At 41.8% G+C, this 20,368-nt stretch overlaps 1 protein-coding gene across 5 annotated transcripts in view; it reads right to left on the bottom strand.

Moving 5' to 3' along the window:
- Chd6 (chromodomain helicase DNA binding protein 6) overlaps positions 1–18,966 on the bottom strand; it is a 157,706-nt gene extending 138,740 nt beyond the window's left edge. For 3 of the 5 annotated variants that reach the window (XM_051187234.1, XM_051187258.1, XM_051187263.1), the window contains exon 1: positions 18,812–18,966. The gene's annotated coding sequence lies outside the window, so the exon portion shown is untranslated. Of the gene's footprint in view, positions 1–7,434; positions 7,458–18,159; positions 18,226–18,811 lie in introns of those variants that run through there. The other 2 variants (XM_051187242.1, XM_051187250.1) reach the window with 2 other exon arrangements.
- Between the last annotated feature and the right edge of the window lie 1,402 nt (positions 18,967–20,368).

Below are 20,368 nucleotides of genomic sequence, written 5' to 3'. Positions count from 1 at the left end.
TTCTGCTATAAAATCCAGTGAATGGAAGAAGAAATGCTACACACAAATCCAATCTTAGGGAATGTTTAATGCCTTATAGAACATTAAGATATCCCAGTTACTGGGGGGAATGTTATTTTGTCCCTTCAGCAGCACTGCCAGACTTTGTCCTCTGCTCCAGTGACCACCCATGTTCACGTCTATGTTTGCACTATATTTCAGGGCCATATTTGAGGCTGCCCTTGCCTCCAGTACGGGTGATAGACAAACTTAAATACTGATGATTTCTTCAAAATGTCTTCCTAATGTGACATTTCTGGCACTCTTATAATCCTGATCACTTCCTACAGGTCTCTGAAGACACCCTACTGCTCCATACCATCTACTTGTGCAGGAGTGATCACTTTTGGGTGTCCTGAAAAATTCTTCCTGACTCTGTGACAAGAGAAACTCCAGAAGGTCTTCAGAAAACCAAACCATTTTTATGCCTATAAGTTGATCAACATTTCATTACTGTAATTGTTTGTGGAAGGGCATGTCTCCTCGGTTAACACCTGCACTCATACAGTATGAAATGTATACTGAATTATCAGTATGAAACTATCAGTAACTCCACACTAGCCCTCACCAGCATAAATGTTACTATTTTGGTTCTCTTCCTAGCAGTGTGACTGGTAAGTAATCAGTGTGCCCCAAGATCTCACAGACAAACCTTTGAGCAATAGAAGCAGAGTATACAACAGAGAGGACTAATCTTTGTTGAAAGAAGTTGGAACTGCACTAGGGGGAGTAGGGAGAGAACTTTTTTTAGGGAAAAGGCACAAGAGATCCTTATAAGGTACTGGCATGTTCTCTGCTGATCCCAGGGTGGTGATTAAACAGTGTACACACACACACACTCTTACACACATTCATATACTCTACAAGCATGCACTCACATACACATGCATACATACATTCTCCCTCTCTCTCCCTCCCTCTCTCTCTCTCACACACACACACACACACAACGACAGCTGGAATATTTTTCTTTGTTCCAGTTATACCAATCTCAGTGTATGTGTAAATATTCTTTACAGGAATGCATGCTATGCTATGAAATATAAGTCCTGCTGCATTGTCTTCACCTAGCTCACTCCCCACCCAAAGAATCAGTCAGTGCTCAATAAACATCTGTGACTGACTATTTAAATGCCAGATGTGGTGCCACCTCATTGGGTAAAGGTACATGCCGTGTGGCCTGAGGACCTGAGTCCCATCTTCAGGACCCACATGGTAGAGGGAAAAAAAGACTTCTGCAAGTTGCTCCCTGAGCTCCTCATACATGCTGTAGCGCGTGCACGCACAGTCTCTCTCTCTCTCTCTCTCTCTCTCTCTCTCTCTCTCTCTCTCTCTCTCTCTGTCTCTCTAACACTCTTCTTTTTTCAAAAGCTAGTTATGGAAGTGCACTTGGAAGACAAGACAGTGAGTTCGAAGCCAGCATGGGCTACATAGTCTCATGGTAAGAGAAGAAAAATCCAGTCCAGCAATATAATCAAAGACAGGCTAGAGCCAAACTCTAGGAAATACTACAATCCACCAAACAAGCAAGAAACTTGTTTCACACAGATATATTGTGTCAGAAGATTCAACATAGCAGCATTTCCTTCTCCAAACTGGTCAGAAACACAATACCTGTGTTTAGCTCTACTACTGAGACATAAGGTCTTAATGGCATTTCAAAACACTAGGGGGCGGTATGGAACTTTAACAACTATAAGCACTAGCAATGCCAAGTATGGAGATGCACACCTATGATCCCAGAGGTGGAAGGTCAGTCTGGCAACCTGGGAAGATGACTGTCTCAAAACACCCAGCAACAACAAAAATGATCTAGGCATACTAGCAATACCATTAAAAGAAAGCCTCTGCTTATGGATTTTGGGAATTCCCATTTCATTTTTATGTGAGTACATGCTAGATTCCTATCCATCCTTCCAAACCCAAGTACGATGTGAGTTCTTTGGGGGATGTTCTTTCTAACCTCTCTCCATATTCTTCTATGTTCCTTTTACTCTTTTACTTAATATTTCATTGCAATCTAAATATTAGTCACGTCTACTACCCCTTGTGACATTTGTCACCCTAGCACCAAGCACATGGCAGGAATCTCTCAGATTATGAAAGTATCTGCAGAACTGACTTGAAATATGACATCAGTGGACATGCCATACCATTCAAATGTCCAACTGGAGATTCTCAAAACAAGTGATCTCCCAGATAAAGCAGTCTGTATTAAAGAAGAAGTAGTGGAAAACGTAATTCTCTAGGATTGTTTTGAGGTTGTAGCCACTAGCTCTCACAGTGAACTTCAGGGTGGCACCCTGAACACTAAATGTCGATGACAGGATCTGCCAGGTGAATTACAGTGACACAATCTCTGCAACAGCGGCTCCCTCACCTCAAGGGTGCTGAGAGCAACCTGGTCCTGGGGGGTGTGCAAGCAGAGGACTCAACATGCAGTGAGGCGGAGGCAGAGAAATATGTAGACTTACAGTTGTTCAGGGAAAATTTTTTACTAGGGACTTACTGACAGAATTGTTATCCTAGGTGGCATCAAGACCAGGTGGGCCAAAAAGGGGGTTTGGAGCAGAAGTGAATCCACTTTGGCTAGAATGTAGTTTAATCATCTTAAAAGAATACCGAAAGGGCATCCATGGAGTCAGTAGCTAACTGCAAAGCCCCAATTCCAAGTTTTATCTATGTATGGTACTCTGATAAAATGCAATTAAAAAAAAAAAAAAAAACACCTAGGGTTACTTAGGGGCAACTATGTCAGTCAAAGCTCAAAATGGCTGCTTTTGCAGTAACTCTGTGACCAAAAGCAAGCTATGTAACCTCCTAGTGCCTAAACTCCTTCACTGAGAAAATGAAGGTAACAACAGAGCCTTTAATCTCAGTGAGATTAATCAAGGACTAAATAAGATAATACATAATTAGTACTGGTATCCCCCAAGCTCTTTATTTCACAGCTCTGGGATGGGACACAAATGCCATGGTTTTATCTGCTTCAATGCCTGCCTTTCTGGCATTGGGGCCAGACCTAGAACCTGGCCTTTTTATTTGTGGATTCCTTGCTGCACCTCTGAGTCCTCCTGGCATGCTCTAGGGAAGGTGTTTTTTAATAAAACACCTCTTCTCTGGGCCCACTTTTCTTCTATTCTCTTAAGTGGAAACTTAACTATTTTCCCTGTATCATGTCCTTAGCAGCTTCTCTCTTGTTAACAGACTAATGATAACAAAATCAACCTACTACACAAGTCTGTGATGGCAAATCTTGATTGCCACCTTAACCGGTGATTGGTGATTGGAGCAGCACACTGTGGGTGTGTCTGTGAGGCTTCATGAGGGATTTGATACACAACTGGATTAATCCCCTGCTAGATCTGTAAAATGACAGCATTACTAGCAGTAGTGAAGGGTGGAAGGTGGGAGGCAGTGGAAAGCAAACAAGTCACTAGAGGCGTGTCCCTGAACATCTCTAAACTCTCAAATGATGAGCTAAATAAAATAAATCCCTCCTCTCTTTTCTGTCAGGTATTTTGGTCATAGCAACAAAACACTAACTCAAATATCTGGTCAGGAGACCCAACTGTATATGAGATCTAAGTTTCCACTTGAGAATTTTGCCTCTATCTTCTAAAGCCAATCCTTGGCCAGTAGTGGGGAATATGAAAGGATAGAATAGAAACAAGAGGAGGAGAAAGCTGAACCATACCATTTTCTATGACAATTTTTTATTTCCATTTCTGAAATCCTAGAATACCAGCTCAAACTAATCACTATCACATGTTAAGGACACAAGATACCTCAACCTATGCAAGATACACACTAGATCCTAACTGGGGAGATGAGGGTGGAGAAGGGGACACCATAAAGAATAATGCTGTGTGAAGTTCCGACAGGGGTTACCTATCTGTTTCCTGTCATGTTTCATGAGTGATTGTACATGATTGTACAGAAGAATTTCAGGACAGATGTAAAACGAACTGTCACAGTTCATGCAAATAATTCTCACATGGTAGAGTAAAAGGAAAGACAGAAAGTTAAAAGGCAAACTTGGCAAATGTTAAAATAACAAGTGAACTAGGTACACAGAAGAGGGGCATTTCTCTAAAAGAACAGAATTGGTAGAATAGACAGACAGACACACACACACACACACACACACACACACACACACACACACACACACACACGATTAGAATGACTTACAGATTGTGTGGTCCAGCTACTTCAATAATATTGCCTGTCTACCAACAAGAAGGTTTGAGAATCCATAGTTCACAAGACTGGATATCTCAGCTAGTCTTCGGTATATACTGAAGTAGGCTCAATGCCAGTAGAGGAATGAACTTGCTAGCCAGTGCAAGAGTAAGCCAGAAAAAAACAAAAAAGAAAAGCAAGCTTCCTTCTTTGTGTTCTTTATAAAGGCTGCCAGCAGAAGGTGTGGCCCTTCCATTAAAGATGGAATTTCCCATCTCTTAAAAAAAAAAAAAAAAAAAAAAAAAAAGATTAAAAGTGGGTCTTCACACATCAAATGATTTAATTAAGTTTAAAAAAAAAAAAAAAAAACCAAAAAACAAAACTTACAGGTGTACCCAGAGGCTTGTGACTTAGTTAATTCCAAATATAGTCAAGCTGACCCAAGAATAGTCATCACAGGTACTATTTTGTATATGTTGTATCTTTCCAGACACAAAAGGGGGTACATAAAAGCCTTTGAATATAAACATGTTTTTAATTCTCCATGCTCCAATTCTCCATTAGAATGGAGAAGACCAACTTGACCCAAATTGATTAATTTAAATACTACCCACATCATAATTTATTTGTCAAAGAGAATATTTCACATGTAAAAACCAAGTCAGCTTCTATACTACATCTGTAAACAAACCCCCAGGAACAAGATAAATTAGAACCGAGGCGCTGTTTGGAAACTATATACTCACCACATGTTAGATACTTTATCTGGAGCCTATATTTAAAGGAGAGTATCAGCACTGTGAGTTTTACACAAATGTCAGGACTTAAAGAAGACTTTCCTATCTATGCTAATACAGAGCTAAAACAAATAAACCCAAACCATTTGAGACCATAACCATCAACTTGTGACCCTTCCACTTTAACCTTCCAAGTGCTGAAATAACAAGTTTATGCCACCCTACACAGTTATCTAATCCATTTGTTAACTTTAACCAAAACTACAAGACAATAAAACTGACCAAGTTTCATTTCCACCTACTCTCACCCCACAGGCAATTCTACAGTAAAAAAGGAGAGAAATAAATTAAAATGTTCTACCTATTCAAATAGGAGCACTTGAACAAAGGAAAATTGCTGAAAAGGCTACTACATACTCATCTCTATGGAAAAACGGCCCCAAGAGGGCCCCGATTTTCATTAGAGAAGTCAAGCACACAGGAAAATAAAGAATAATGGTTGGCTTTGTCTCCTCCTGTGCGGCTCCTGGCTAGGCCAATCCTGATTCATTATTTATTGGCAGGACACTGAAAATCAGTATTCTCAAACTCAGGCACACATTGGCATTGCCTAGGTGGCTACAAAAAAAAAAAAAAAAAAAAAAAAAAAAACTAAAAGCTGGGTCCCTGCACCACCAATCCACCAATGTGATTAGTCCATGCATTTTTAAAAAGCTCTTCAAGTAATCCTAAAGTGTACAAAGTTTGAACACCACTGTTCTAAACCAGCCTCTACTACCCAAGCATGGAAAAAATGCCACTGGTTAAAGCCTCTGTGACGTCTCCCTGCAGGCACAAGATGAAAAGTCCTCACCATGATCTTTCAGCATCTAAATTTCCTACACCTCCCACATACATACTCCACAGCTTCCCTACCAATGTTCCCGCCACAACTCATCATGCACTTTTGAATCAGGCCTTTTTCCTCAAGTGAAAGATTCTTCAAACTCATAGACACTAATCCTGGTACTGATTATCAAACTCAAAATCAACTTCCAAAAACCTATTTAAGAGTGTCTGCCTTGCAAAAAAGCCTTAACTAACTCCAGGTTAAGCCCCCACACTGATGGTTACTCCCTCTTACTCTAACTAAACCTTGAATAAAAACACTACTTTTTAGGGTAGTGCTTGCAACAGCTTACCTTTCTGCTTCCTCTAACATACTAGGCATCCCACATGGACAGAGAGACCATATACATTTATCTTCAACCCCTTGGGACTCAGAAATGGATGAAAACCAAAAAAAACATTCAACAATTGTTTACTAAGTAAATGAGTAACAATATGAGAAAAGACAGAGACAGTTCAATGGAAATCCCAAATTGGTTAACTAGGCAAAATATTTCTCTGTGCTTGATGAAAGAGGCTGCCTTTCAGGCAGACATAGAAAAATACAGAAAGGAAACACTGAGATTTTTCTCATCTCAAATGGAAAAAAAAAAAAAAAAATACCTAGAGGAGCTGCAAATGCAAGGGACAGAGAACTACAAGTGTGGGAAAGCCTGACTAGCCTTGTCCCAGGAAAAGGCTGCTCAAGGATGCTGTAGGTCTCTTCAAAGTTTAAAAAAGGGTTTTCAGAAATTCATTGTGCTTTTTTAGTTAAATAAATCTGTTCTGCCTCATTAACATGTTTCATTTTACAGTTCTATGTGTTCGGATGTCACTAAGACATAAGCTCTTGAATCGTTGCTTCCTCTACTGTCACACTCCAGGTTTGCACACTGGACATACAGACGTTCAGTATATATTTACTGAATAGGTGATGGATACATTTACTACAGTACTAGGCCCTCTAATCCTAATCTTCCTGGGCAGAAAAGGACTAGAATTCCTTTCCTACCTGGGCCACACACAACAGAGATCTTGATAAAGGATGATGAGGCTCATGGCCAAGGTCTCTGTTTTTAAACATGCTTTTCTCTCAGCTCATTAGCCCACTCCTATTCTCAGGAGAGTTTTCTCATTCCTTTTTGTTTGTTGGTTTTTGTTGTTTGAGACAAAGTTTCTCTATGTAGCCCTGGCTGTCCTGGAACTCGCTCTGTAGACCAGGCTGGCCTGGAACTCAAAGAGGTCCTCCTGCCTCTGCCTCCCAAGTGCTGGGATTGAAGGTGTGAGCCACCACCACATTTCCCCATTCTTAATACACTGTCTGTATTTACATTCCTAACCATACATCCCTTGTCCAGTTATTGTCTTGGGACACAGAGCAGATCTTGGGAAACTTCAGTAGGTGTTCTAGGACACTTCTACCTCCCTACCAGTCTCCGTACACCCAATCTTGCCTGCCCAACCAGTCCCATTCAATGTCCTCACATAACTTAACCCTCCCCTCTTTGAGCACCCACAGTCCCTATCTTATACTTTCCACAAGCTATACTGCAACAGAACAATTGTCTGTATGCAGGTGTTTATGAATATATTATATCTTCTTTACCCTATAAATTCTTCAGAACAAGTTCTAGGATCCTTCCACCCAACATAAAAAGCCTTGCAGAACATCACCAGAAACTCCTGCTGAAAAAAAGGGAGGAGGGGTAAGTAAAACTATTAACCCTTTAGCTAGAAAGATTATCAGCGATTTCCCCCTGAATCTTTATAATATCTAACACATATCATGATTGCAATGCCAGGCACTGTTCGCAGGCTCTTCACATAAATTAACTCACATAATCTTCAAGCCCACCACAGGACACAAATATTACTTCCACATTAGATGAGAAAACTGAAGTAAAGGAGGCCACACAGGAAGTAAGTAGCAGAGCTTCAAACCTAAGGTTACAGATAGAGACTCCATACCCTTAACCACCATTCAGTACAGTCTTTCTGGCTACAGGGCAGCTATCCTACCCAAAGTCCATCATAACGTTCTGAAACTCCCAAAATACTAGAGATCTGAAGGATATACGATTATGTCAAGGAGCTATCTTTATCATGTTAGGAAAGGCAAAATTTCAGAAGGCAGCAAAAAAAAAAAAAAAAAAAAAGTAACAGGCGACAAAAAAGAAAGGAGTAGGAGGTTTTACAGCACAACACTGGGCAGGCTGAATCTAGTAAGAAGTAACCCGGACTTAACTTTAGTCAAGGCAGGGCTCATATTCCATATGTAATAGTGAACACCAAGGTCCAAGAGCACAAAGAAGGGTGGCACACTGCAGTACCTAAAAGTGCAGAGTTCGAAAGTCAGATCATTAAAAGAGAAAACAGACTAAAAACCTACAAAAATAGCACCTCCCAGTCTCAGTGATAACATCTTCAACATTTTATTTAAAGAGTATTTTTCACCACTCACTCCAGTCAAGGTGGCTATCATCAAGAAAGCTGACAAATGCTGGAGAGGGTACAGAGAAGGAGGAATCTTTATTCACCGCGGATGGAAATCAGTATAGAAGTTTCTCAAACAATTAAAAACAGAACTACAATATGATCTAGTTATACTACTCTGAAACATTTACCCAAAGGAGTTAACCTACCACAGGCACTTGTACATCCCTGTTTGTTGCTGCTATGTTCACAACAGCAAAGAAATGGAACCAGCCTAGATGTCTATTAACAGATGAATGAATAACGAAAATATGGTACATACGCAAAACAGACTACTCCTCTGTAAAGAAAAATGAAATCATGAAACTTGTAGGAAAATTGACAGATCTGGAAAGTATAATATTTAGTGAGAAAAGCAAAAATGCATGCTGTCTCTCATATGCAGATCCTAGCCTATGTGTACACATACATGCACGAACGTGCAAACAGGTGTACATGTGGATAAAGTCTAGAAAATCTAAGGAGACCAAGAGGGAGTAATATTAGGTGATAAGGAAAGGCAGGGGCAAAGGACACATGGTACATGGAAGAGAAAAATAACTGGGATGGCATCAGGGCAATTGGAGAGATGAGGAAAGGAGAAACACATTCGCTTAAAAATCAGAATGGCATCTAACACATATGCTCATTTAAAATTTTAAGTGTAAATATTGTGTAGCTCACAGATTTATTAATTTCAAAGCACTCCTTTCTCCCATATTCTTTTTTAACTTTATGCATATGGATGTTTAGCCTGCTTTAATGCCTGTGCATCAAATGCATATCTGGTGCCAAACAGGCCAAAAAATGATGTCAGATCTCCTGGGCCTGGAGTTATGGATGAATGTGAGCCACGTGGGGGCTGAGAATAGAACCCAGGTCCTTAGGAAGAGTAGCAAGTGTTCTTAACTGCTAAACCACCTCTCCAGCCCCAATTCCACCCCCGCCCCCTTTTAAATTTCCTATGTGAGTTTTCAGGACCCTAGCCTGTAAAAAAAGGAATTAAGAACTGCCACAAACCAGGATTCACAACATACTAACTTAACTAGGACCCCATTTCATTATTCAAAGACAATGAAATTAGACTACATGTCTTCAAAAGTACATGCCAACTCTTCTACATGGCCAAAACTGAAAGTACTTTCTTTAACTTTCTGAGAAATACCAGTTATAATGCCAATGTTTGCGATGTCCAATACTCTTCAATCACAAGCTAGAAATAACTGCCATAACCACACTCATGATGGCAGCAACAAAGCTCAGTTCAAAAGGAACACACAGCATGAATATCCAGGGAAGAACCCTGCCAGCATGAAACACCACAAAAAGATAGAGTAGGTTAAGAGTGCAGAGAGTAGGTATTATGGGTAAATGAAAAGATTCGTATTTGTGTATGGTTTATGCAATCAGTCATGTAGCACCATCTTAACATGGGAGCATACTTGAAGAAAGGAAAATTACAAACGTTTTAAGCATGGGATCTGTCAAGACTATTAGATTGCAATTCTATCAATGGCTTCCCAATTCTCCAAGACCTCATAGAGGGCTAGGGATGTAACTCAGTTGGGAGAGTGCTTGCCTAATGCAAGAAAGCCTTGGGTTTGATCCCCAGCACTGCATGAAACTGAGCATGTTTGCATATAGCTATAATTTCAGCATTCAGTAGGTGGAAGCAAGGGGGTTGAGAAGTTCAAGGTCATACTTTGCACAAATGGGCAAGTTTGAGGCTGATATGGGATCTCTGAGACCTTATCAGAAGGTGGAGAGGAGGAAGAGAGGGAGAGGGAGAGAAAGGGCAAGAAAGAGCCACATACATGCAAATACCTAGAATTTGAATCCTTTTAGAAGAAAAGTTACACAGAAGCCAGCCAGGCATAGTGGCATACACTTGATATAGATCAGAGAGAGAATGGCAGGGATATATAAGGAGAGGTCTTTTAAAAATGCAAATAAAAAGAAATTGAAGTAGCATATTTCAAAATGACAAGTCCCCAAATCAGCACTACTCGGGTACTCATGTCACTGTCAGTTAAGCAGACACTATTCCCTACCACATCATAACCCACTGGACCCTTAGAGTGTAAGACCTGCCACTTAAAAGAGAATTAACACATGGGAAAAGTGAGCTGACATAGCATCAACCAGTGTCATAACCACAACAGACAGTGCCGTGTTACAAAGCACTCTACGCACAGCATTACCCATGCTCTTTAAGGAACCTAGCATTCTGGGCCTGGAAACCACACAGGACAAGCCCTTGCTGTCTCTCTCTGTAAGAATCACTACCTAAATGACCAACAATTTCCCATGTGTGATATACACATGTTTAATAAAGCTGCTGTTTAACCAGACCCGTTTATTATGACTAGACCGCATTTTAAAAGCATGATTTGACATTTGGATCTTGACAGTCAAATTTGACTTGTATATAATCAAACTTCTATCCACTTGCCAATCACAAAATAATTTGCAATTCTGCGGGGATACTGATCAATAAACTAAAATCAATGTTATCCTTGGCTTTCCAAAGTTTAAAATCTGAAGTTCAAGCACATGGGGCAGGTTGAGGTATATATATATATATATATATATATATATATATATATACATACACACACACACACATATATATTCATTCCTGAATAAGCAAAAGAAATGTCTTTTACCAAATACTTTTTAAAATATACTGCAATAGGGGCAGAGATAATCAGTTTTTCAAAGGAGACTTGGGGAGTATGATCAAAAATGGTTTCCTTTACAAAGTGTAAATCCATCCCTGTTCTCAACTTATAAATACATCTGAAAATGAAACCCTATGACCTAATGAGATGGAAACCGTTATAACCAGCACTATTTCTACCGAGAACTGGAGAATTACAGTACTACACTTAAAATGTTGCTTGCCTTAAATCTTATTAAGAAAACATGTCAGAAGTCATGCTAAAGGACAGCATACATAGTAGTCATAGACAGAAAGGTTAAGAGCCCTTGCTGGCAAATCTATTAGCTACCTTGTTGTTTCTCAAGCCTCATGAAACACATTCAGGCTTATTTCTGATCCAATTTTCTGAACTTTCAAATCAACTTTCACATAAAACCAGATAATATAAATGGGTACATAATGTCAATTTTAATTAGCATTAGCCACTTAAAATTTCAATTAATATTAAATAAAATTTAAATTCTTCAGTCACATATGAGAGGTTTAAAAGTATACATGCCAGGTAACTTGTGTATTTCTGTCACAGCACAAAGTTCTACTAGGGAGTGCTATTTCAGAACCATTTCTCAAGTGTCAATCTTCATAAAATTCTCCGATAAACGTCTGGTTCTCCACTGCCTACTTCACCGCTCTGACATTTTAGCAAACTACATGGCAGTGCTGAAGTCGCTCAACACTGGCTCAAGTGCTCTCTACCAGCAAAGGGCTAGTTTTCATTTTTGTTCTTTCCTAATCAGCCACAGACTAATACTAATATCAGAAAAATGGACTCAGGGGTGGGGAGGAGGGAGATCACATCAAGCAGAACAATGTAAGTTAATACTTTTATTATTAGATTTAAGAGGTAAAACATCTTTTCTAAGGAACTACATAAAAGTGTCAACATGCTTACTACAAGTACTGCATACAACTCAACCCAATCCAGAGACATAACAGTTCAGACCTGCACAAATCTAAGGAGCTACTTAAAGGAGTCAGATCTGTAAAGACTCATCTTATATTTTTACCATCATCTTTCTGAAGTTTGCCATTAGTTTTTCATAACCTCTATAAGTTCCTCGAGGTATTTTTACAATTCAAGGCAAAACTGTTAATTCCATTAAGTAGAATACCCTTAAATCCTTAACATGGTATCCTACCAAATTTGCTTTCAAAGGCAATCTAGTGATGGCAGGGTCAGGATGCAGATTGTCCTTCTACACCTCCTGTGTTGAAAAGCTGAGCCCCAGGCGGTGGCATTGCTTTGGGAGGATGAAGCACCTTTAGGGAGTGGAGACTAGCTGGAGGTGGCAGGCAGCTGTCTTGGGGACCGACTGGGTTCTGCAAAAAGATGTTTCTGCTTCCTGACTAACACTAACATAAATCAGCCCTCACACATATGCTGTCACAGCCACAGCCTAGCCACCAAGCGTGGTCAACATGCCTTCACCTGTGCCCTGAACCAAAATAAATCCCTCCTCTCTTATTCCTGTCAGCATTTCTGTCCTAGTGACGTTACAATGGCCCATACAGACATCAACAATGATAGTGTGAGCCAATCCTGTCACATGACCAGGAGTGATGATGGCCTAATGAACTCATGGGAATCTAACAGTTGAATGCAGACTGCTAACACTGCAAGAATTGCTAAGACAAACTATACAATGAGCAATAATAAAGTGTCTGTTAAATTATGTAAAATTTCCTCCAGTGAACAAAACCTATGACCTGGACTTAGTTTATCAGTCATAGTCTTTCGAAGGACTTATGAGAACACTGACTATATTTTCTTGAACCCAAAGCAAACAGCCCAGGCACACTTTACTATGTATACCCATAAAGGAGCAAGCCATTAGAGCAGTGGTTCTCAACCTTCCTAATGCTACAACCCTTTAAATCAGTTCCTCATGTTGTGGTTACCTCCATCTATAAAATTATTTTCACTGCTACTGTGTAACTAATTTTACTACTGTAATGAATCATAATGTAAATGTCAGTGTTTTCCAATGGTCTTAGGTGACTCCTGTGATGAATGGGTCCTTTGACCCCAGAGGGGTTGTGACCCACAGGTTGAGAACCACTGCCTTACAGGAATCAGTGACCTTTACCAAACCATCTAATCTATCTATTAAGAAAAATAAACTGATTCTTCTCTTCAACTGATGTTCCAGTCCAATAAGTTGACTCTATAAGAAAATCTATGGAAATCCCAAGTTCAATGACTCTCTTACTGATCTAGACTTGTTTTTATCAATTTGTTTTTAATCACACAGTAAGACCCAAGAACCTTAAAAACAAGACACTTTTCCACAGTAGCAGCAGCTTTTATGGAATCTGATATAAATACTTGATCAGCTAGACACATTTTCAGAAAACCCTACTTAGTGTTCATAGAAGTTGTAAGACTTGAGATATGAAAAAGGGGATTTTGTTTAATTACAACAAGAACCTGTTTGGCTTGTTCCTTCTTTTAGCATATGTGAATAAAGACAAGTGCCTGGGCTGTTGACTTTGGGTTCAGGAAAAAGAAAATCCTCATCTATAGACAGAAGCAACAACAAAATGAGTAAGGAAAAAAGAAAAAGACAGAAAGTGTCATGCACTTTTGTCACAACCATCCTGCTAGCCCCATCTGTAGAGGCAGATGGCTGACACTGAGAAGTCCAGAATCCTCTAAGACAGTCATACAGCTGCCTTCTTACTTCCCACAACCTTAGACCCTACGAAGGGGAACCAGCATGGACCATCTTCCAGAAAAGCACAGGGAGGGAAGGAAGTCTAGGGATGACCCCTGGGAATGCTGTAAAAGTACCCATGAGTCTTAATTTAACTTTTGGTATGTGGATGGAAAAAGTGGGGAGACATTATGAGAACCACAAATGACAATAGATTTGTATACTATTCTTTGGCCTTCAGAAATAAACCAATAACTGATGAAAAAGTTACAAACAAATTACAAAAACCTCTTCTCCATCTGAAGCCAGTTCTTCTGCATAAACAATCTTGGTATTCAAAATAAATAATAAACAAACAAATAAATATCCAGCTAGGCATGGTACTGTGTGTCTTTAATCCCAGCAGAAATCTCTATGAGTCAGAGTCCAACTGTTCTACATAGTAAGTTCCAGGAAAATCAGGATCACAAAGTAAGATCCTGTCTCAAAAACAAATAAAAAGAAAAGAAAAATCAAACACAGATACACATTTCCAAAAATTAAGTAACATGGTCACACGGCATACAAAAAAAACCTAAAATATATGAAAAATGTAACTACTTTATAAAAGTTATGCCTATAAAACTAGATGATGAATACGCCTCATTTAAAAAAAAAAACTTAAAGAACACAAGGAAAGGAAATATCACTTCTTATTATTATAAACTCAAGTATGCCAGGCGGTGGTAGTACATACCTTTAATCCCAACATTTGGGAGGCAGAGGCAGGCAGACCTCTATGAATTCAAGGCCAACCTAATCTAAAGAGCAAGTTCCAGGACAGGCTCTAAAGCTACACAGAAAAAACCCTGTCTTGAAAAACAAAACAAACAAACGAAAAAAACAAAAAACCCTCAAGTACATATTCATCACTTTCCATTTATGTTTGGAAATATTCCCTGAAACTATCCTAATTCTACTTCCTAATGCTCCTAAAATTTTCAAGTATAGTCTTAAATTCTAAAGTAATGGATAACAGCATCATATAAGTCTGTTGAAAGATAGGGCTTTTTTCTTGTTAAAACACTTTAAGTCATGCACTGGGCGTTGGATTTGATCCCCCAAAGGACTCACAAGTGGCTAGAAACTACCTGTAACTCCAAGGTACTCACACGGTATACAGTCATACACAAAAAAAGGAATCTAAAAAAAATTTTAAGACATTCAGGATTACACAGAGGAAAAAAGTTCAGAGTTTAAAAAATTCCCAAAAGGAGCTTAAATCATGTCACATGTACTTTACATATTCTAAAGTTCCCAGGACAGAGTAAGGACATAAAGAATATGAGGACACACATACTCTACCACAAGCTACAGGAACTGGCCAACATAGGTACTACAGACAAAATACTTTTCTCTGGATTTTATCCAAACAATTTAGTCCAAGATGGGGAACAGCAATGGATATTTTAAAATAACTCTTTTACTACCTTCACGACTTTTATGGAAGTAGCAGAATTTCTCATGAGGGTATCAACGCCTCCACAACACAAACCAAAGAAAAAAACATTCTGGCATGGAAAAGTGACTGCATTCTCCCTCTGCACGTCATGATTACTGTGTACCTGACTACTCCTAAACTCCTAAATGTATTACAGGAAAGGAGGGCTATTGGGCCTTCCCTGTACCACCTCCCCCAACCTCAGCAATCAATTCTTGAAACAGAAAAGCAAAATGGGATACATTCTTAGGAAAAGTATGTTCACTGACCTAGCACCACACTACTAAAACAAGCCATGTTTGGAGTTGCTTTGGAGCTAAAAGATCTGGGTTCAAATTCTGCCTCTATCCTTTCCTAGTTTAATAGCCTTGAACATGTTACTTCATTCTGCTGAGCTGCAGCCCAGCTTCATGAAGTGGCTACAGAGCAAGGGTACCTCATATCCCCTAGCCCCCAGCACCGACCAGCCCTGGTTCTCTGTTGCTTGTCTCACAATTATGCCACATTCCACTGCAAATAAATGATCCTTAAAGAGCTGACACCTTAGCCCTAGCTATTACTTTACGTCCTTCAGAGTTTGCAATATTATAATCTGGTACTGAAGGATGCAGGCAACCCCATGAAACCCACTGTAGCTTTTTACTTAACTAAATCACAGCTTTTATGAGGGATGGAGGTAGAAGAAACTCCCTAAATATTTATTAAGGACAAAAATATCGCAAGCTTTGCAGCAAGCAATGCAACCATTGGGGAAAGTGGAATAAAGAAAGCAATTTCTTCAGGGGATGTGAGTATTGTCCCTGTCCTGTACCAAAGGTACTTTTGCAGGGAGGCTCTCTGAATTCTATAACCTTTAAAGGGCACATGAGAGACCCACTGATCCTTACTAACAGACTTCCCATCAAAGTTGGAGAGCATAGGCAATGACAGAAGGATGTCTGATGTTAGTTAAGAAGCCTCATGGTTTGACCCAGAGAGCATAACCACAGATAGATAGGCTTGGGATTAAGCCATGCTTCCAAGAAAACCAAAAAATGTTTGTGCAATTTAAATAAACCAAAGAAATCTCCACAATATAGTGGCCTCAGGGCAGACTGTTTCTGATAAATCTTCTGCAATACTTAGCTGGTAAAATCATAAATTGGATGTAGTTCCTAAAGAGATACAATCCTGCTACATATTGTCTTTTCTATTTGAGAAATTTATGGTAAAGTATACCAATAAATACCAAAACACACAAACAAACAAACACACTTCAAGTGGGCCTTCCTGAAATGGAAGGCCTAACTGGATCTCTCACACCATTGATAACTGGTTTTTCAACCCCTAGCTTGAATTCATATATTGAGGAGGACCTCCTACTGTGCTACTCTAAAAAATAATTATAAAGGTATGTGAAAACAGGGGTAAAATTGTATCTAGTTTGCTGTGCTGTAACAAAGCTAAATGGTAAAAGATTAAAAAAAAGAAAAAAAGTAACTCCAGGGAAACTGTAACATCTCAGAAACACAAATCTGACTTCACTACACCAAGACAGACTACATACACCAGGAACAGCACCTCAAAGTTATAAGTGGAGATTCCAAAGCAACAGAGTGATGGGAGGGATATATACAAGTTAGAGGCTTTCTGTGTGTGTTTGTGTATGTGTGCTTGTGCACATGGAGACCAAAGGTCAGTTTTTCTTCCCCAATCTCACCACCTTATCTTTCAATACCAATACCCCTGGAACTTACCAGTTCAGCTAGGCTGGCCAGCAAGCCCCAGAAATTACAGAGCCACCATGCCTGACTTTTTCATATGGATGCTGGAGACTCAAACTTAGGTCCCAATGCTACCATGGCAAGCACTTTACCACAAGAGGTATCTTCCTGGCCGTCCGTCAGGTTAGCTTTTAGTAACCCACTCATCAAGAAAAAAGTTTCAATACAGAAACATAACCCATCTATGAAGGAACTCCAAATTAAATCATACCACTCCACATTTTCCCAGGCCTTTGTGAAACCACCTGCTCTGGTTGGCATAAACCACGCTAACATGACAACTCATGCCTAATCATTTTATCATACACAGATCTGAAATCTTTCTGTTGCCAGAGAACCACAAAGTTCACAAAACCTCTCTTGGAGGTTGCCAACCTGATTGTCCAACTTGGCTTCCAGCTAAACTACTGTGCCACGCACAGCCAATGGGAAAGACCCACTCACCCCAGCACCGTAAGTTGAGCATTCACCGCTCTGGGAACTGAGTGATGTCTGTCCAGACTTTTCCAAAAGCACCATAAGCAGATCCCCATGAGGTATGCCAATATGGGAGCGTACTGGCACGATATCCTTATATACCATTTGGGAAATAATCAAATCCTAGGCAAAATATTTCAAACACTCTGAAAACTGTCAATATTTAATATATCTATTTTCTCTGTTCATGGATCTGTTACAGCAGAATGAACAGTTTTTTAAGAGGTGGAGAATAAGGCACACACAGCCCTAGAGAAGATACTCAGAGATGCCAGGGATTCACTAGAAACCTTGGCCAGATTACTAATGGTCTATAAAGCCTAATTTGGAGAACACGGGCCTACGAGCTCAAAATTGAATTATACTGCCTTATTAGATCCCACATTCGTGAAACCACACTCATATTAGTCATAACTGAAACTAGGAATACTCTATGTACACAAACATAAAGTGCTTGCTTATGCATTTTTAATTGGATCAAATAAAACTGAAGCTGCAAACAAACTCACATTTCAATTATCTCTCACTAGTGCGGGGATTTCCTAATAACCTCGGTTTAAAACCCAAGAAGCTGCCAACCCCTCTGCATCTCTGACAGGCATGGTCCCTAGAAATTTTAGGAAGGACATTCTCCGTTACTTCTCAACAGAGAAGAAAAATAAATACCTAAAGGGGACAGATTCTTTTTCTTTTTTTCTCTCCCCACCCCCACGCCCCAATCTCCTTTTCTTTGCAAGCTCTAACATGCAATCTAATAACGCACCAAACTTGGCAGCGGGGTGGCTTGGTGGCTTGGAGTCTTCAGGGTTCCAATTTTCTGGGCGAGTGCGCGCTAGTGCGTGAGGAGCCGCCGGGAGGGGCGCGCGACCCGGGGACGCGCCGGGGCCCCCGCCCCCTCCCGGAGCAGCAGCCTGGCACCGGCCCACCCTCCTTCACCCCTGCAAACAGACGCAGGACGCGGAGCGGAGCAACTTCTCCGCGGGGGCGGCAGCGGCTGGCGGGCGCGGGGGCGGCCCTCACGCGCCGCGGACCGCTGGGGTCCCCCGGGAAGCCTTGGCAGGCCCCGCCCCACCGCAAAGGCCCGCGCTCGGGGTCGGAAGCGGGACCCCGAACCTGGGCGCGCGGCCCGCAGCGGCGCTCTCCCAAGGACGGAGGGTGGCCGGAGCGCGCGGCAGCCGGGCAGGGCAGACGCCAAGCCCCTCGCCCCAGGCCTCGGAGCCCTCGGCCTGGCCGTGCGCCCGCCGGCCGCGCTCGGACCCCTGCCCGGCCGGGCCTCGCGCCGCCGCGGCCCCTCAGCCCCGGTCCATTCATAGGGCAGCCCCATCCCTGCCAGCGGGGCGGAGACAGGGTCGCCGCGGACAAGACCAGCCCGCCGGGGCCAGGCAGGAAAATAAAAAGTTAAGAGAAGAACTTACCTAAAATGGCTCCTGCAGCAGCCAAAATACAAACAGCTATTATTTGGTGAAGTTTAGCTCAGACACCCTGCAAGGACACCCTAACCCAGCTCAGGCCCGCCCTTCCCGCCGCGCCATTGGGCTTTGCTGGCCCAAAACACGGAATCATTGGTCATCTGGACTGCCGCTCAGTGTGAAGCCCGTTTCAAGCTTGCTTGCAGGAGCGAGTGATGGGCTCGCTCCATTGTGCTCATATTTGCATGGATGTGATCGCGGCACTGATTGGCCGATGCCGGCGCTGCCCCTCCCCTCAGCCTGGCTCTCCCCGCCTTGCAGACAACGCAGCTCGCGGCCCCGCCCCCCGGAACGAAGCGGTCGGGCCGCGGGGGCGGGGCGGGGTTGGGGTCCCGCGGGCGGCGGGGGCGGGGCGGGTTGCAGCACTCCTCAGCTTGCAGGTAGGGGGCGGGGACCAGGGCGCTGGCTACCCGGTGAGCGGCCAGGGCTCAACCTTCAGGTGGAGGTCTCCCAAGTAGTGGACAAGCGAGCTGGAAAACCAGGGGCTGGCTCTCCTGCGATGGGAGAGGATGTACTGGGGTCCCAAGACGAGAATGTCTGGTGCCCAGATCCTGCATACTCATGCAAGGAGAGGAAAGGATCCCAGCGGACAGGAAAAGAAGATGCTGAGAGGCTGGGGGAAGCGTCTGTCTCTAGCAGCCTCTCCTGCAGCTCCGCCTGGCTCCCTAGCACACGAGGAGCTTCTTCCCAGGGCCTTCCACACCCCGGGAGTTTTCCAGCCCTGAGGATCCTGCAGCGCATTGGATATGCTTCAGTAAAATCAGAAGTGGAGCCATGGTGTGTTTATTTTCAGGCCTGTCTCCATCCTTGTAGCTTCGTCAAGGACAGGGCCTAGCATATGGCAGAGATTCAACCAATTGTTATCTTCGGTAATTCGTCTTTTAGCAGCTAATTTTTAAGTGCCCACTAAATACCCGACATTGATCTGAGACGTAGGCTATAGCGGCCAATAGGACAAAGCCCTTGCTCTCACCGAACAGGCAAAAGAAAAGGCAATAAATAAAATAACTATATGGATACAGGGGCAGGTAGTGATGAATGCTGTAGGAAAACAGATGGAGGGAGGAAGGAAATCAGACCGGAGATGGAGGAGGAACAATTAGGACAGGAGGGATCCGGAGCCTACCCTCCCTGGTTGAATAGTCCTCATAGCATCCTTCCTACCCTGGGACCAAGTGATCCTGTTTCCTCTTCACTTCTGCCTGCCCATCTGGAGTGTTTCCCCAGTGAATACTTAAAGAAGAAGAAGAAGGAAAAAAACTGGTTGGACTCTGACTTTAGAAGTTCATTTTACCTTAATTAAAGCAAGAATGATCTAAGTCTGATGACTCCAAGAGCAGTTTGTCAGAAGTGTTTAAGATGAGTATGGTTTGAGTGTGTCAAGGGTAATCACATCATTAGCAGGGCCTTCCTGTACCCCTAGAGAGAATATTTTTAGCTCTTTAGATATCCCAGTTTTCCTGTGTCTTTCATCTGTGGCTCTAATCCTCTTCTGAGTCTTAC

The sequence above is a fragment of the Phodopus roborovskii genome, unplaced genomic scaffold (genome assembly GCF_943737965.1).
Source record: "Phodopus roborovskii unplaced genomic scaffold, PHOROB, whole genome shotgun sequence".
Classification (NCBI taxonomy): Eukaryota; Metazoa; Chordata; class Mammalia; order Rodentia; family Cricetidae; genus Phodopus; species Phodopus roborovskii.
This window is presented reverse-complemented; position numbering and strand designations above follow the sequence as displayed.